The 15,000-nt window shown below is 38.1% G+C and overlaps 4 non-coding genes across 4 annotated transcripts; all 4 read left to right on the forward strand.

Annotated features, from left to right (window-relative positions):
• The first annotated feature begins 2,677 nt into the window (after positions 1-2,677).
• TRNAL-AAG (transfer RNA leucine (anticodon AAG)) lies at positions 2,678-2,759 on the forward strand. The gene has a single exon. It is a non-coding gene; the product is annotated as a tRNA-Leu (tRNA).
• A 4,464-nt stretch (positions 2,760-7,223) lies between these two features.
• On the forward strand, positions 7,224-7,305 carry TRNAL-AAG (transfer RNA leucine (anticodon AAG)). The gene has a single exon. It is a non-coding gene; the product is annotated as a tRNA-Leu (tRNA).
• Positions 7,306-9,956: 2,651 nt separating this feature from the next.
• TRNAL-AAG (transfer RNA leucine (anticodon AAG)) lies at positions 9,957-10,038 on the forward strand. The gene has a single exon. It is a non-coding gene; the product is annotated as a tRNA-Leu (tRNA).
• Positions 10,039-10,979: 941 nt separating this feature from the next.
• TRNAL-AAG (transfer RNA leucine (anticodon AAG)) lies at positions 10,980-11,061 on the forward strand. Its single transcript has one exon. It is a non-coding gene; the product is annotated as a tRNA-Leu (tRNA).
• Positions 11,062-15,000: the final 3,939 nt, after the last annotated feature.

Genomic DNA, 15,000 nt, shown 5'->3' on the forward strand with positions numbered 1-15,000 from the left:
TATATATATGTATATATTTGTGTGTGTATATATATGTATATGTACATATATGTATATATAAGTATATATATGTATATGTACATATATGTATATATAAGTATATATATGTATATGTACATGTATGTATATATATGTATATATATGTATATATAAGTATATATATATATATATATATATATGTATATAAGTATATATATGTATATATATGTATATATATGTATATATATGTATATATAAGTATATATATGTATACATAAGTATATATATGTATATATAAGTATATATATATATATATGTATATATATACGTATATGTATATATAAATATATACATATGTATATATAAGTATATACATATGTATATATATTTATGTGTGTATATATATTTATGTGTGTATATATATTTATGTGTGTATATATATTTATGTGTGTTTATATATGTACATATATGTATATATATATGTATATATAAGTATATACATATGTATATATATTTATGTGTGTATATATATGTATGTGTGTTTATATATGTACATATATGTATATATATATGTATATCTATATATAATAACACATTGTGTGAGCGTGTATTTTTTATCAAGATTTTTAGCAGCTCGATGACAACACGAGAAATCGTATTAATATTTCCGAAGAGGCGAAAAATCCTAACATAAACATCCCAATTCTCAAAATACCTACTAATGATATTTGTAATCACAATACCGCGCAAACTCATCCACCCATCGAATCAACATAAACATCCCAATTCCCAAAGTACCTAATATTCATAGACCTTTGAACCACATGACCTCATGTGCCCATAAGTTCACATGTTAAGAATTATAATATAAGTCAGATCTTTCCACATCTCATCATACTATCAGAGACCTGAACACCATGAACACTTCAACAAGATTTCTGCACCTTGTTTCTCCACACATGGAACTGAGTGACAGGTTATCGCCTTCAAACTTTGACCTTTTCCAAAGTTCATCCGAGTTGAAATCTACTTCTGGTGATTCTCTGATTCTTCCAACGCCAATTAATATGATTTGTGATGGAAATATCACTACGTGTACACCTTATATTGGAATAACAAGCACGGTGTTGAAAGAAGTGGCCTGTCGGAGGAAGGAAGTGCGGAAGACCAGACGGTTTGGCGGTCGCAGGTCCGAGACGCCCTTCGCGAGGAGGAGGCTGGTCTTTGAGGCGGAGAGAGAGGAGTAATCTTTTGCATATTTTTATTTATTACCACAACAAAAATAAACGTATATATCAGTATTTCCTGTTTCGTCTTCTCCTAATAAACATGCTTAAAGAAGCAATGCATTAAAAGGGAAATTGCAAATGAGTATAATGAAAACAAAGAATCAAACGCAAACATACACACACACAGCTAGTTGATTTCCTCGCCAGACTTCGATCTTTTACCAGCTTCACCTCATGCAGAATCCATCTCTTGACAGAAATTCTCTAGTTCCCTTTTCTAAAACAGGGACCTAAAAAGATTCTATTATCAGACAGAACGAGTCACCTCTATGCAATCAGTGTAATTAAAAACCCACTCTATATTGTTCACATTGCACTGTTATAAAAATGAGGCGCTTCGTTAATTGTGACACAATTATTTTACTGCATACTATCATTCATTGGTCTTAGCAGATAATGCACAATGCTGTTAGAGCGACAATATTAACAGGAGAGAGATGAAATTAAGATGTTTAGCTCTAATTCCTTCCAGATACCAAGGATCGCCGAGACAGGCAAAAACAAATCGGCCCGCAAGGACATGGCATTTTGCTCGTCCTGACAGAGGCTCGGGCTAACCAATCCATCAAAATATGAAGTAAAGAAGTGAAGAGAGGGAGAGGGTGGAGAAGGTAGTGATGGAAATTTAAGATGAAGATTAAAAGTAGAGGGGCGACAGCCCTTGTATTTTTTCTTTCTTTTTGTGTGTGTTATATGTTAGGATCGGCCAAGCGACACTTCTTGCGGTCATTAGGGAACGGATCGCCCGGGTAGATTATCTTCGGCTGCTGGACGGCCGACACGTACCTGTTCGTCAATCACACTTCTTCGCGTGTGTCCCTGCAGATACAATACAGATACAGACTAATAAATGACTTAGGAATGGATAATACGGCACCTGGATTATGAACGGGACTTAAAGTAACTGGGCTAAACAACTTTTGAGGTGATTTTTACAAAAGTAGTGACATATACAAAATATTGTTTATAAACTGAAATTTACATAACAAAATGCGCGCGCACACATGTGCATACATGCATATGAGCTCAAACACAAACACAGTAGCATGTACGCAAAGGTGAAAGGGAAAACAATCACAATAAGAAATGAAATCAAACCGTTTCGAAATCGAGCTGCCGGACTAAACACCAAATAAAGCGATTGTATTGCATGAACGAAACTATTCTTTAATCTGCAAGAAATTAAACCTGAACATACCTGAAATTGAACAGGCTGTTTAATGCAGACTTTAGTTCTTACTGTAATCAACTGATAAACAATTTAGAGATAAACCTGCCATCATCCATAACAATGTTATCGAGTATCTGCGAAGGCCAATGAGTGATGCGATAAAAGTATTGTATCACAATTTTACGAAGCGCTTTATTTTTATCTATTTTTCTTGTAGAGAAATCATCATTGCTTCACAGGTAGCGTGGCCGAGCGGTCTAAGGCGCTGGTTTAAGGCACCAGTCTCTTCGGAGGCGTGGGTTCGAATCCCACCGCTGCCAAGAATTTTGGCACTGCACTGGAGCAGTGTCCGGCCCATGAGCAAGAGTTGGGAGGACGCCGCCTTCGCAAATCTCACTCAACTGGCCCAGCCAAGATACAGAGCAAGAGTTTCGAGGACGCCGCCTTCGCAAATCTCACTCAACTGGCCCAGCCAAGATACAGAGAGCTTAGAACTGACTGTACCTGTGTCCAGCTGACAGAAGCTCAAGTGCGAAAGGAATGCTTCGGGGCATGAATAGCTATATTGTGATGCCTTTAAAGGCATTGCGAATTATCTACAAAAATAACATCAACAATGCATCAGTTCATAAACAGAAACTACATCAAAGAGTTCATCTCATTTACGGTCCCCTCTTATAGTTTAGAGAATCTCTCTTATATATTAAAACAATAAAATTGCTGTATGAAAACACTCAAATTGCAGGTAAGAACAAATAAAATAAAAGACTATGGTAGACTAAAGCGTTCAAATTGATAAGTTCACTTCGGCATTACAGCACGAAGATCAAGTTGATCGAGCTCTTGATTTCTTGGGATTTTACTGTCTTCGTCTCTCAAGGTTCAGATTTACCAAAGATAAACACCATAATTTCTGGATTCATCATGTTATCTTTCTTATTAGATAACAATACTTTACAAAATATCGGAATCCCTTACGTGGCGAATGACGCTTAATAAATATCCTTGAGGAACGCTGAATAATAACGCATTAGTGTATTTTCTCTTGAAAATCTTAGTATCTCAATAACAAGGAGAAATCATATCAATATTTCCTGAGAGCCGAAAAATACCCACTAATGATATCTGTAATTTCAAAACCGCGCGACCTCATCTGCCCATCAAATCCTAACAAACTTCCCCATTCCCAAATAACTACTAATATTTATAGACCTTTTAATCGCATGACCTCATCTGCCCATAGAATCATATGTTAGGAACTTTAATATAAGTCAGATCTTTCCACATCTCATAACACTATGACAAGCCTGATCACGATGAACACTTCAACAAGTTTTCTGCACTTTGTTGCTCCACACATGGAACTGAGCGACAGGTTATCGTCTTCAAACTTTGACCTTTTGCAAAGTTCACTCGAGTCCAAATCTACTTCTGGTGATTCTCTGATTCTTGCAACGTCAACCAATATGTTATGTGATGGAAATATTACTACGTGTACACCACATATCGGAATAACCAGCACGGTGTTGAAAGAAGTGGCCTGTCGGAGGAAGGAAGTGCGGAAGACCAGGCGGTTTGGCGGTCGCAGGTCCGAGACGCCCTTCGCGAGGAGAAGGCTGGTCTTTGAGGCGGAGAGAGAGGAGTAATCTTTTGTACATATTTATATACTATCACAATAATAAACGTGTATTTCAGTATTTCCTGTTTCGTCTTCTCCCAATAAAACATTTAAAGTAGCGGTGTCTTCCACCTGTATTAAAATGGAAATTGCAAATAAATACCATTAAAATCAAATAAACCTAGACATACGCAAACACGCACACACACACATATATATACATATACTGTATGCATATCTTTACAAATATATATGTATACATACACGCACACAACATATAAACAATAAATGTGTGTGTGTGTGTGGATGTAGTGACCCGCATTTAGACGCAACAGCGGGTCACTCCTGCCACAGCTGCGACCCAAGATCCTTGCCTTATGTGGCCGGAAATACGAAAGTCTATCCTCCATGTTTCAGGAGACAACATGGAGAAAACGGGACAACATACATATACACCGTGTATTTTATTTTATTTCAATCATTTTAGTTATTTTTTTAAACAAAGAAATCTTTTAAATCATTGTTCCTTTTATGGAAATTATATTTTAATCTAAGACGCTCCCTAAAAATTAAACATTAAAATGCCACGAATCAGCAGGGGTAATTTTAAAATATCATTTCTTATCATATTATTATTTCATTATTTATCATTGTTAGTGAGATTTTTACTAACTTTATTTTTAAGCAAACTGAAACCATTCCCTGGGGGTAAGAAGGGGAGTTGGTGACCCTTGCTCGAGCGCGCGCGAGACAGGGAGAGACACACACACACAAAGAGAGAGACGAGAGAGCGCAGCGAGTAGAGGTTTTGGAAAGCACCCATTTACGCTGTCCTACCTGGACTCGGCGACTCCAGGGGAGCACTCTCACATCAGCCCTGAGTGAAGTTGCATTTGTTTTAGGGTCATGACAGTGTCGTGTTTTGGGTCAAGGGGAATCTGCACATGATATAATTAAGGTAATCTGTCTCCTGAGTGCGTCTTATCTTTTTATAATGGAGCCTCTTATTCTATGTAAAACTCGATGTTTTCTCGTTTAGTTATTCTTTTCTTGTGTATATTTTATGATCCACAGAACATCAGTTCATGTGTTATTCAGTGTTTTAAGCCAATAAAATTGTAACTGTTATGTGACACTTACTTTTCTCTCAAATGCTAGTGATATTGCCAACAAACATATTGAGAAATAATAGTAAAGGTTCTTATAAATAAGAAGTACGTTAAGGGTGAAAATAGCCAAACAATCGGGGATGGTGAGGCATTTTTACACTAAAGGAGAAATAGACTTTTGTAAAGGAAAGGAGACTGTAAACATAGGTGTCATAGGGGTGACGAAAATGAATGAATGAATAGAAAACGTGACACCGCCGCAGGCAATCTCAAGGTCGCGCAGTACGCCTAATGTTGCCCACCCGTGGACTTTGTTTATTTCGTGAAAATTACTTATAAAATTCACATCAGTTTATTGCTTCCCACGGACATTTTCGTTCAGCCTGTTATGCGAACGAGACTCGCACACGTCTCCCAGGCATTACCACGCTACCAAAGTCCCGAACACATGCACGAACACTACACACACACGTAGCTTTCTATCATTTCATTCATTCTTGATAAACATGTCTCTTACTATTCAAACAGTGATACTATGGCTACAGACATCCTTAATCTGTTGGTGGCAGCGCTTGCTTTCGTTTGTGCATGATTCGGGGAAGGGAAAGGATCGGGCAGATAGATATAATAATCTAAGCTGAGAAATACACTACATGTACACATATATACATACATCTCTATATACATGCACACACACACACACACACATGTGTGTGTGTGTGAATGTGTTTCCGCACGAGCGTATACGCACATATAGACAAAGAAATCTGCAGAATCTAGGATAAATGACGTTATGTTCTTTCATATCTTAAATGTTTTATACAATCAATATTCAACAATTATTTTTGCAAATGAAATCATCTCTTCGAACATTTCCCAACAAATCTTAAGTAAATTTAGGTTTTCTGTTAATATTAACATCATTTGAAACCGGAAGACCTGATGCATTCCGCGTGTTAATAGAAGTCAGCCCAGGATCTTCTCCGATTTCGCCACGCTATCAAAGGACTGATCACGACGGCAACTTCACCTTCCCCGGCACGTGTCTCTCTGCGCATGGAATTGAGTGAGCGATTATCCTCTTCTTCTACCAGCTTCATCCTACGCAGAATTCATTTTTACGAAAGATTCTCTAGTTCCATCCGCGACAACAAACACTCAGCGTTATGACAATAACCTTACTTTGTGCACACCAAACCCTGGAAGGACTACCACTGTGGTGGAGGCGGTGGCCTTCCACGCTTTGGTAGGTCTGGGACTTCCAACGCAAGGGGAAGGTTGGCATTTGAGGTGGAGAAAGAGAGAATATTGTATATGCGATTTACAATAATAAACATGACGATTTCCATTTTGCCATTACTAAAAAATGAACCTATTAAAAAATAAAACGTCTCCTCGATGGCATGCAATTCCTTCCAGATTCCCTGGACCGTCTTGATTGACAACCAGGTAGACTTGAGGTATTTTGCATGATGGCCTCAACAACTCGGTTTTCATAGGATTATAAACAGGACTTCTAGTAACTAGGCTATATAACTTTTGAGATCGGCTGATGATTCAAAACGGACTTGACATAAAGTACTTGGATATATATAATTTATACCACTTCCCAAAACACGCGGGCGTTTACATATATGCTTACGTTTATACATACACATAATCAAAATCACAGTAACATGTACATAAAGATGAATAGGAAACAATCATGATAAAAAATGAAATTAAATCATTTCAAACATGTCAAGCATTCCTGGATTGAAGATGCCGGACTTAAACTCATGGAACAGAGCGAATGGATTGCATGAGCGAAACTTTTCTTTTATCTAGAAGACCTGAACATCCCTGGAAATAAGCAGGCCGTTTGATGCTGATAAAAAAAAAAAAATATTCTAACTAATTAACTGATAAACAATTTGGAGATAAACATGTCACCATAGTAACGTTATCGAGTATCTGTGAAGACCAATGACTGATGCGATAAAATCATTGCATCACAAACGCTTTATTGTTTATTTATTTTGTTTTAATTACTATCGGAAATATCAGAATGTTTTATAGGTAGCGTGGCCGAGCGGTCTAAGGCGCTGGTTTAAGGCACCAGTCTCTTCGGAGGCGTGGGTTCGAATCCCACCGCTGCCAAGCATTTTGGCACTGCACTGGAGCTGTGTCCGGCCCATAAATAAGACAGGAAGACGCCACCTTCGCAAATCTTAATTGCCCTAGTCTTAAAGTAGAAAGCTGTAAAGCTTGGAAGAACTGACGGTACCTTTAAATGCACTGTAAGTTACTTACAAGAATAACAATAAACCAGTTCATAAACAGAAGCTACAGCATCAAGTTTATCTCACTGGCGGCCCCCACTAATGGTTTAGAAAACATATGTTCTACCTTTATCAAAACGACGAAATTGCCAATAAATATAACTAAAATCAAAGACTGCGTTCAGCTTACAAGTTCACTTCGGCATTACAGCAAGAACATAAAGTCTAGTTAATCGAGCTCTTGCTTCCTGGTTTGCTGGGATTTCAGGATCTTATTCCCTTTAGGTTCAGATTTCTCAAAGACCAATTCTACGATTTCTGGATTCATCGTATGTTTTCCCTATCCTTCTTATCAAATAACAAAAGTTTACAAAATATTGGAATGCTTTTCGTGGCGAATGATACAATAAATATCCATGTAAAATAACACATTGTATAAGCGTATATTTTCTATTGAGATTTTTAGCATCTCAGTAACAGGCAGGACTCCTATTAATATTTCCTAGGAGCCGAAATATCCTAAAAATAAACATCCCAATCCTCAAAATACCTACTAATGATATTTGTAATCACAGTTCCGCGCGACCTTATCTGCTCATCAAATCTTAACATTAACATCTCAATTCTCAAAGTACCTATTAATATTTATAGACCTTTAAACCCCATGACCTCATCTGCCCATTGGATCACATGTCATGAACTATAATATAAGTCAGATCTTCCCGCATCTCATTATACTATCAGAGACCTAATGACGATGAACACTTCAGCTAGTTTACTGCACCTGAGCGAGTCCAAATCAATCAATATGTGATGGAAATATTACAATGTGTACACCACATATTGGAGTAACCAGCACGGTGTTGAAAGAAGTGGCCTGTCGGAGGAAGGAAGTGCGGAAGACCAGGCGGTTTGGCGGTCGCAGGTCCGAGACGCCCTTCGCGAGGAGGAGGCTGGTCTTTGAGGCGGAGAGAGAAGAGTAATCTTTTCCATATTTTTATTTATTACCACAACAAAAATAAACGTATATATCAGTATTTCCTGTTTCGTCTTCTCCCAATAGACATGCTTAAAGAAGCAATGCATTAAAAGGGAAATTGCAAATGAATATAATGATAACAGAATCAAATATACGTAAACATACACATACACACGCACTCCATCTTTTACCAGCTTCACCTCATGCAGAATCCATCTCTTGACAGAAATTCTTTAGTTCCCTTAGCGGCAATCACCGCACTGTGTGATGAAACTAACCTTCCTACGTGCACACCATTTTGTCTTTTCTAAAACAAGGACCTAAAGAGATTCTATTATTAGGCAGAACGAGTCACCTCGATGCAATCAGTGTAATTAAAAATCCACTCTATATTGTTCACAATGCACTGTTATAAAAATTAAGCGCTTCGTTAATTGTGACACAATTATTTTACTGCATCATTCATTGGTCTTAGCAAATACTGCACAATGTTGTTAGAGTGACAATATTAGCCTTATTAATAAGATAAATAAGAGAGAGATGAAATTTAGTATACAACAAAGAGCCCGTTTGTTTTCACATGTTTTGCTCTAATTCCTTCCAGATATCAAGGATCGTCGAGACAGACAAAATCAAATCGACCCGCAAAGACTACACTCTTGCCCGCCCTGACAGAGGCTCGGACCAACCAATCCATCAAAATATGAAGTAAAGAAGTGAAGAGAGGGAGGTGGAGAAGATAGTGATGGAAAAGTAAGATGAAGATTAAAAGTAGTGGGGCGACAGCCCTTGTATTCTTTCTTTTTTTGTGTGTGTTATATGTTAGGATCGGCCAAGCGACACTTCTTGCGGTCATTAAGGAACGGATCGCCCGGGTAGATTATCTTCGCCTGCTGGACGGCCGACACGTACCTGTTCGTCAATCACACTTATTCGCGTGTGTCCTTGCAGATACAATACAGATACAGACACTAATAAATGACAGGAATGGATAATACGGCACCTGGATTATGAACGGGACTTAAAGTAACTGGGCTAAAAAACTTTTGAGGTGATTTTTACAAAAGTAGTGACATACAAAATAGTGTTTATAAAATGAAATTTGCATAACAAAATGCGCGCGCACACATGTGCATACATTTGTGCATACATGCATATGAGCTCAAACACAAACACAATAGCATGTACGCAAAGGATGAAAGGGAAAACAATCTTAATAAGAAATGAAATCAAACCGTTTCGAAATCGAGCTGCCGGACTAACTAAACACCAAATAAAGCGATTGTATTGCATGAACGAAACTATTCTTTAATCTGGAAGAAATTAAACCTGAACATACCTGAAATTGAACAGGCTGTTTAATGCAGACTTTAGTTCTTACTACAATCAACTGATAAACAATTTAGAGATAAACCTGCCATCATCCATAACAATGTTATCGAGTACCTGCGAAGGCCAATGAGTGATGCGATAAAAGCATTGTAACACAATTTTACGAAGCGCTTTATTTTGATCTATTTTCCTTACAGAGATATCATCATTGCTTCACAGGTAGCGTGGCCGAGCGGTCTAAGGCGCTGGTTTAAGGCACCAGTCTCTTCGGAGGCGTGGGTTCGAATCCCACCGCTGCCAAGAATTTTGGCACTGCACTGGAGCAGTGTCCGGCCCATGAGCAAGAGTTGGGAGGACGCCGCCTTCGCAAATCTCACTCAACTGGCCTAGCCAAGATACAAAGAGTTTGGAACTGACTGTACCTGTGTCCAGCACAGGTACAGGGACAGGCAAAATGGAATCGGCCTGCAAAGACATGGTCTTTTGCGCGCTCTCATAGAGGCTCGGGCCAACCAATCCAGCAGAAAATGAAGTGAAGAGAGGGAGAGGGTGGTGAAGGTAGTGATGAAAATGGAAAGTTAAATGTAAGTTAAAGAGTAAAAGTAGGGGGGGCGACGCCCAGTGTATGTCTTTTTTTTTTCTTTTTGTTACCATGTTAGAATCGGACCTAACGGTTATTAAGGTCCGGATCGCCCGGGACGATCATCTTCGGCTGCTGGATGGTACTTGTTCGTCAATCACACTTGTCCGCGTGTGCCTCTGCATATACAGTGAATTGTACTACTAATAAATGACTGAAGAATGGATAATACGGCACCTGGACTATGAACTTGGCTAAATACGAAATAACAAAACGCGTGCGCACATATATGCATACATTTGTGCATACATACATATGGACTCATTCACAAACACAGTTGCATGTACGCAAAGGTGAAAGGAAAACATTCACAATAAGAAATGAAATCCAACCGTTTCGAAATGGAACTGCATGAACAAAACTATTCTTTAAGCTGGGAGAAATTAAACCCGAACACCTGAAAATAGACAGTATGAATAATGCAGACTTTAGTTTTTACTCTAATTGATAAACAATTAGGAGATAATATGTCACCATGTATAACAATGTTATCTAGTATCTACGGAGACCAATGGGTGAAGCGATAAAATCATGGTATCACAATTTTACGAAGCACTTTGTCTTTATCTTTTTAATATAGAGATATTCCTCTGGTTTTGAAGGTAGCGTGGCCGAGCGGTCTAAGGCGCTGGTTTAAGGCACCAGTCTCTTCGGAGGCGTGGGTTCGAATCCCACCGCTGCCAAGAATTTTGGCACTGCACTGGACTCGTGGTCGGTCCATGAGCAAGAGTTTCGAGGACGCCGCCTTCGCAAATCTCACTCAACTGGCCCAGCCAAGATACAGAGAGCTTAGAACTGACTGTACCTGTGTCCAGCTGACAGAAGCTCAAATGTCATGCGAAAGGAATGCCTCGGGGCATGAATAGCTATATTGTGCTGCCTTTAAAGGCATTGCGAATCATCTACAAAAATAACATCAACAATGCATCAGTTCATAAACAAAAACTCAAAGAGTTCATCTCATTTACGGTCCCCTCTTATAGTTTAAAGAATCTGATTTATATATTAAAACAATAAAATTGCTATATGAAAACACTCAAATTGCAGGTAAGAACAAAGCATATAAAAGACTATGGTAGATTAAAGCGTTCAAATTGATAAGTTCACTTGGGCATTACAGCACGAAGATCAAGTTGATCGAGCTCTTGATTTCTTGGGATTTTACTGTCTTCGTCTCTCAAGGTTCAGATTTATCAACGATAAACACCATAATTTCTGGATTCATCATGTTATTTTTCTTATTAGATAACAAAACTTTACAAAATATCGGAATCCCTTACGTGGCGAATGGCGCTTAATAAATATCCTTGAGGAACGCTGAATAATAACGCATTAGTGTATTTTCTCTTGAAAATCTTAGTATCTCAATAACAAGGAGAAATCATATCAATATTTCCTGAGAGCCGAAAAATACCTACTAATGATATCTGTAATCTCAAAACCGCGCGACCTCATCTGCCCATCAAATCCTAACAAACTTCCCCATTCCCAAAATACCTACTAATATTTATAGACCTTTTAATCGCATGACCTCATCTGCCCATAGAATCATATGTTAAGAACTTTAATATAAGTCAGATCTTTCCACATCTCATTACACTATGACAAGCCTGATCACGATGAACACTTCAACAAGTTTTCTGCACCTTGTTTCTCCACACATGGAACTGAGCGACAGGTCATCGCCTTCAAACTTTGACCTTATTCAAAGTTCACCCGAGTCCAAATCTACCTCTGGGGATTCTCTGATTCTTGCAACGTCAACTAATATGTTATGTGATGGAAATGATACTATGTATACACCACATATCGGAATAACCAGCACGGTGTTGAAAGAAGTGGCCTGTCGGAGGAAGGAAGTGCGGAAGACCAGAAGGTTTGGTGGTCGCAGGTCCGAGACGCCCTTCGCGAGGAGGAGGCTGGTCTTTGAGGCGGAGAGAGAGGAGTAATCTTTTGCATATCTTTATATACTATCACAACAATAATAAACGTGTATATCAGTATTTCCTGTTTCGTCTTCTCCCAATAAAACATTTAAAGTAGCGGTGTCTTCCACCTGTATTAAAAGGGAAATTGCAAATGAATACCATTAAAATCAAATAAACCTAAACATACGCAAACACTCACACGCACACATATATACATATACTGTATGCATATTTTTACAAATATATATGCACACATACACGCACACAACATATAAACAATACATGTGTGTGTGTGTGGATGTAATGAACCGCATTTAGTGGCAACAGCGGGTCACTCCTGCCACAGCTGCGACCCAAGATCCTTGCCTTAAGTGGCCGGAAATACAAAAGTCTATCTCCATGTTTCAGGAGACAACATGAACTAAACGTGTGTTTTATTTTATTTCAATCATTTTAAAGTTATTTTTTAAAACAAGGAAATCTTTTAAATCATTGTTCCTTTTATGGAAATTATATATTAATCTAAGACGCTCCCTAAAAACTAAACATTAAAATGCCACGAATCAGCAGGGAAGATGGTTCTTAAAAAGAAAGCATTTTTAGAATACGGGTAATTTTAAAATATCATTTCTTATCATTTTATTATTTCATTATTTGAGGCCGTGAGTGAAGTTGCACTTGTTTTAGGGTCATGACAGTGTCGTGTTTTGGGTCAAGGGGAATCTGCACATGATATAATTAAGGTAATCTGTCTCCTGAGTGCGTCTTATCTTTTTATAATGGAGCCTCTTATTCTATGTAAAACTCGATGTTTTCTCGTTTAGTTATTCTTTTCTTGTGTATATTTTATGATCCACAGAACATCAGTTCATGTGTTATTCAGTGTTTTAAGCCAAGAAAATTGTAACTGTGTTATGTGACACTTACTTTTCTCTCAAATGCTAGTGATATTGCCAACAAACATATTGAGAAATAATAGTAAAGGTTCTTATAAATAAGAAAACGTACGTTAAGGGTGAAAATAGCCAAATAATCGGGGATGGTGAAACATTTTTACACTAAAGGAGAAATAGACTTTTGTAAAGGAAAGGAGACCGTAAACATAGGTGTCATAGGGGTGACGAAAATAAATGAATGAATAGAAAACGTGACACCGCCGCAGGCAATCTCAAGGTCGCGCAGTACGCCTAAATGTTGCCCACCCGTGGACTTTGTTTATTTCGTGAAAATTACTTATTATAAAATTCACATCAGTTTATTGCTTCCCACGGACATTTTCGTTCAGCCTGCTATGCGAGCGAGACTCACATACGTCTCCCCGGCCATACCACGCTACCAAAGTCCCGAACACGTGCACAAACATTATACACACACGTAGCTTTCTATCATTTCATTCATTCTTGATAAACATGTCTCTTACTATTAAAACAGTGATACTATGGTTACAGACATCCTTAATCTGTTGGTGGCAGCGCTTGCTTTCGTTTGTGCATGATTCGGGGAAGGGAAAGGATCGGGCAGATAGATAATCAAAGCTGAGAAATACACTATATGTATACATATATACATACATCTCTATATATACATGTACACACACACACACACACACACACACACACACACACACACACACACACACACACACACACACACATATATATATATATATATACATATATATATATATATATATATATATTATATTTATACAAATATATTTATACCATATATCTATATCTATATCTATATCTGTATCTATATACAAATATACAATATATCATATATATACATATATATATATGTGTGTGTGTGTGTGTGTGTGTGTGTGTGTGTGTGTGTGTGTGTGTGTGTGTGTGTGTGTGTGTGTGTGTGTGAATGTGTGATTGCGCACGCGCGTATACGCACATATAGACAGAGAAATTACAGAATCTAGGATAAATGACTTTATGTTCCTTCATATCTTAAATGGTTTATACAGTCAAAACTCAACAATTATTTTTGCAAATGAAATCATCTCTTCGAACATTTCCCAACAGATCATAAGTAAAGTTACGTCTTCTGTTAATATTAACATCATTTGAAACCGGAAGACCTGATGCATTCCGCGTGTTAATAGAAGTCAGCCCAGGATCTTTCCCGATTTCGCCACGCTATCAAAGGACTGATCACGACGGCAACTTCACCTTCCCCGGCACGTGTCTCTCTGCGCATGGAATTGAGTGAGCGATTATCCTCTCCAGATTTCTTCTCCCAGATTCATCCTACACAGAATTCATTTTTACTAAAGATTCTCTAGTTCCATCCGCGACAACAAACACTCAGCGTTATGACAATAACCTTACTTTGTGCACACCAAACCCTGGAAGGACTACCACTGTGGTGGAGGCGGTGGCCTTCCACGCTTTGGTAGGTCTGGGACTTCCAACGCAAGGGGAAGGTTGGTGCTTGAGGTGGAGAAAGAGAGAATATTGTATATGCGATTTACAATAATAAACATGACGATTTCCATTTTGCCATTACTAAAAAATGAACCTATTAAAAAATGAAACGTCTCCTCGATGGCATGCAATTCCTTCCAGATTCCCTGGACCGTCTTGATTGGCAACCAGGTAGACTTGTGACATTTTGCATGATGGCCTCAACACCGGTTTTCATAGGATTATAAACAGGACTTCTAGTAACTAGGCTATATAA

Source organism: Penaeus vannamei, chromosome 8, assembly GCF_042767895.1.
Source record: "Penaeus vannamei isolate JL-2024 chromosome 8, ASM4276789v1, whole genome shotgun sequence".
In the NCBI taxonomy this organism is placed as follows: Eukaryota; Metazoa; Arthropoda; class Malacostraca; order Decapoda; family Penaeidae; genus Penaeus; species Penaeus vannamei.